The sequence below is a fragment of the Macaca mulatta genome, chromosome 7 (assembly GCF_049350105.2).
Source record: "Macaca mulatta isolate MMU2019108-1 chromosome 7, T2T-MMU8v2.0, whole genome shotgun sequence".
In the NCBI taxonomy this organism is placed as follows: Eukaryota; Metazoa; Chordata; class Mammalia; order Primates; family Cercopithecidae; genus Macaca; species Macaca mulatta.
This window is the reverse complement of record NC_133412.1, coordinates 82,395,157-82,399,661: the sequence shown is the minus strand read 5'-3', so window position 1 is coordinate 82,399,661 and position 4,505 is coordinate 82,395,157. Positions and strand designations below refer to the sequence as shown.

Genomic DNA, 4,505 nt, shown 5'->3' with positions numbered 1-4,505 from the left:
TAGTCTAATTTATAAAATTTTTCTCATTTATGGTCACTGCTTTCTGTAAACTGTCTAAAGAAACTCTGCCTACCCCTAGGTTGCAAAGATGTTCTGTGATTTCTCCAAGAAGCCCTATAATTTTACCTTTTGTAATTAGGTCTCTGATTTATCTTGAATTAGTGCTTGAGTGTGGTATGAGGTAAGGGGTCAAAGTTTATTGTTTTCCATATGGATTTTAGTTACTCCAACCCTATTAGTTGAAAAGATTTGACACCTTTGTAAAAATCACATTCTGTAACTATAGGCCTATTTCCAAACTCTATTCTGTTCTATTGATCTATTTGTTGATCTTCATACCAGGACTAGTTTATTGATTACTATAACATTATAGTAAATTTTGATTTAGATAGTTTGTCTTCTAAATTTTCTCTTCTTTTTCAAGATTGACTTTGATATTTAAGTCTTTCGAATTACCGTAAAAATTTTATTTTTATTTATTTATTTTGATTATTAATAAGTTTATTTTCGTTGTCTCAAGGTCTGCTGAACTCTGGATCCAGGCTGTGTCAATAGGGTAGTGTGATGCCTCCTGTACCTGTCTCTGCCTCCTACATTCTTTTTATTTATTTTATTTCATTTTTTATAATAGAGACAGGGTCTTGCTGTGCTGCCCAGGCTGGTTTTCAACTCCTGGACTCAGGCAGTCTTTCTGCCTCGGCCTCCCAAAGTCCTGGGATTACAAGCATGAGCCACTGCACCTGGCCATGTCCTTTACCATCTTCAGAGGGCTTAGCTTGCAGTTTCAGCAGAAGGATAGACTCCCAGGAAGACTGAGAGAGAGATTTGGGGCCCAAGTTGATACTATCAAATACACTGAACTGGACTGTGTTCACCATGTCCTCATTCTAGAGAAATGAGAATTGCTAGTGAGGTTAGTGCCATTTTGTGTATCTTCTGTACCTTGACGTCCCTCAGAAATCTTGCCCCTTTTTCTAAGGATACGACATTTCCCTGTTTCTCTGGATATGAAATCTAGATCTTCAATTTTGAAACCAAATTTGAACTCTTGACTCTGGAACACCAATTTCTTCAGCAAGCTGTTCTCTGGAATCAATCCCAGGGTATGGCTTTTTCCATAAATGCCTTGATGAGAGTGCATAATTGAGAGCTGCTGTAGGTGGTACACCACCATCTGGCTTCTCTACTTTGAAACTCTGCATCAGGTCGATCTTGCCCATGGCTCTGGCTTGATTCTAAAGTCCCAGGTTCTGGTCTTTTCTGGAATCCATGCCTAGCTCTTCAATTCTGAAACCAAATCTGGATTTTGATTTTTAAAGCAAGTTTTTGTTTGGTAGCATAACCTGGGTAAGTTTTTTGATTGAAGGTAGTCATGAGGATTTTCAATTGATCTTCTATGAATTTGGTGCAACTGCGCCTATCATTTGTTGTCACCACCTTGTGTGAAGAGGTGTCTTCGACCATGCTGGAAGAGAGTCCTGGAGGCTGAGCTACTGTCGGGGAAGCAAGAATTACCATATAAATTTTAGAATCAACTTGTCAATTTCTATAAAAACCCAGGTAAGATTATGCTTGTGATTAGTTAAATCTATATATCAATATCAGTTTGGAGAACTCCATATTCAAAATATTGAGTATTAGATCCATGAAAATGGTATGTTTATTTATTTATTTAGCTATTTTTTATTTCTCTCAGCCATGTTCAATGTAGAATGTTCAATGTTCAATGTTCAATGTAGAGATATTGTATGTATTTACAAATTAAATCCTAACAATTTTATATTTTTATAGTATTGTCTGTTAAATTGTTTTTATTTAATTCCATTTTCAACTGTTTGCCACTAGTACATAAAATGCAATTGATTTTTATATACATATTTTACATGGTCTGATCTTGTTAAATAAATTTATTAGTTTGACTTGTTTTGTAGATTCTCAAGAATTTTCCATGTAAACAATCATATCATCTTCAAATAAAAACATTATAGTTCTTAAACCTATGCTACACTAATGTTTTGTTATTTGCAGCAGTATGTAATCATTTCTAATCATGTGAGTAGCACTAGTGAAATTTTGACAATGAATGAATGCCAAACACAATGAAGTTAGCTACAACATTATTTATAGTTCCTAAACGTGTTTTCAACTAAATATTCAACAATAGAGGATTAGGTCAGTAAATTTAGGGTACATAAACTTATGATGAAATATCATGGAGCTATTTAAAATCTCATTTTTTTATAGCCTTTAAGGGTATAGGAAAATTCTGATGTATCATGTGGAAAAAGCACTCAAGATACCAAATAATCAGAATACACTAAGTCATTCTGTGTTAAAAAAAGAATTTCATAGTCTTGGTGTTTTAACACAGCAAAAGTTTATGATTCATAGGGATCAGCAGTCACTATGGATTCTCAACTGATTGTGTTCTACCATCTTGTGGCTCCAGCATTTGAGATATGTGGCCCTCTTAGTTAATGCTACAAAGAAAGAGAGACTGGAGAATAACCAGGTTATTCTAAGGCTCCAACAACATTCCTGGCTTGCCGTCCCTGAAAGGAAGTTTATCTTATGAGCTACCACTACCAACACACAGAGCACCTACACACCTACTATCAGAGTAAACCAACATGTTAATCAAATAATGGCCTGAGCTCCCAGACAGAGTTCATATCATTTAAGTGTGCTGTGCACACTAACCTGCTGATTCTCCATGTGGAGGAAGGAAGCGTATCAGAATTATGTAGATAGATTATGTTTCTTATTAATGTCTTTATCTAGACACATTTTACTGGAGAATGTCATACTTTTATTGGGAGTGGGGAAATAGGGCACTGGAAGAAAAAAAGGGAAACTGGGAATATATGTTTTGAAAACATTTTCCAAGTGACTATGTTATGTTACTCCTCAAACCACTGATCTCAACTTTTCTTCATAAAAATGAACAAAAATTAGCAGCTTGAAGAGGTGAATCAAGCAGAGTGCCAGAAAACAGGAATTTAAACACATTGAATTCATATTTGCAGTGATATTGGGAAAGAGATCATGCTTATAAAACAAGAGCAGACAGCCATGGGAAAGGGCAGTGCTAAGGAAAAAACAGATCTTGGAAAAACACATAATTTCCAAAAGAAAAAACAGCATAAATATCACAACGGATACTTCAGAAAAAGTCTTAGAAGTCAGACCAACTAATGTTATTCTCTTGGAATGCAAAACCAAAAGTCAGAGATGAGAATTACAAATGAAAAGATAAATTAATCAAGCAATTAATAGAAATAAAAGATAAAAACAATCAATAGAGCCATAATAATCAAAAGATAAAGATAATCAAGAATAGAGCCATATTAATCAAAAGATAAAGATAATCAAGAATAGAGCTAGGACTCAGTCAGTAGAATAGACATGCCAGGAGGAGAAACAGAAGATGAAGAAGAGAAAATTAAAGAAATTATCTGAGCTAATATGACTTCAATCGTATCACCACGTGAAACCTCGCCTGTTTTTTTTTTTTTTTTTTTTTTTAATCTAAGTTGAGGCCCAAAAGATGAAGGGCAGGAAACAATTTCGAAATGTAAGTCACAGCAGCTAATACAGTACTTGCTCCTTTAACTGGTCAAAAGCTTAAGCTGATCATCCTAGCTCTATTTTTCACCACCCTTTTCCTATTCCCCTTACCTTCTGCCAGCAACTCTGATGAATGAGATTCCTTCCTGGTGGAATGATGCCAGCCTTCATTTCCACAGGATCCAAGCTCTTGTTCGTCCTGTCTTTATTGGATTTCTGCAATTTTCCACCAATACGGTGAACCTTTGTCTACCAGACACAGTCTCATTTGCTTCTATTGCACAACAGCAACCTAATTTCCCCATAGCCATTGGGATTAATTACCCCAGTCAGTAGAGTGACTCCTCCACCTGTTAGTTTGGTGGTATGAGAAATAATGTGATTGGAGTTCAGTGTCAAGCCATAATTTTATTGATATATCACTGTGATCTCTAGCGGGAGTTTTCTTACCTTAGGCACCAGGCACTCCAACCCCATCAAACTCAAGGTCATAACAAGGGAAAGCCATTCTTCAGTGAATTGTTTGGTAAAATAGGAGAGAGACAACTCCCACATCCGACTTTACCTCCCAGACTCATGCATTCTGGCGATTGTGGTGGCCCTGCATACTGGCTGCTGATTAAAGGAATCTTCTACATCCTGTAAGGTAGCTCCCCGACCTTGCAGAATGTTGTCTCCCCACTGGTTCTTGTAATCAAACCTTTGCCATTTTATTAAGGCAGTTGCTTCCGGGTGATGGGGCACATTGTAAATCTCAAGGCTATACTTCTTTTGCTGTAGAACAACTGCTTTGCTGGAGACTATGTTGTGTGGGGTACCGTGGCAGCCAATAAGGCACCAATCATGATGCATGTGGAAGCACGATAGGCAAGAAAAGTACATCTATTAACAGCACAGACATTTATCCTGGTGAGGCCAAATTTGTTGCCCTCTCCATG

General features: G+C 36.6%; 1 pseudogene across 1 annotated transcript; it reads right to left on the bottom strand.

The window, feature by feature from the left end:
* Nucleotides 1-520: 520 nt before the first annotated feature.
* On the bottom strand, nt 521-3,770 carry LOC100426498 (double homeobox protein A-like; annotated as a pseudogene). The gene is made up of 2 exons (XR_013395265.1): nt 3,679-3,770; nt 521-1,493 (listed from the first exon to the last, which is right to left on the bottom strand). The product of XR_013395265.1 is annotated as a double homeobox protein A-like (transcript).
* Nucleotides 3,771-4,505: the final 735 nt, after the last annotated feature.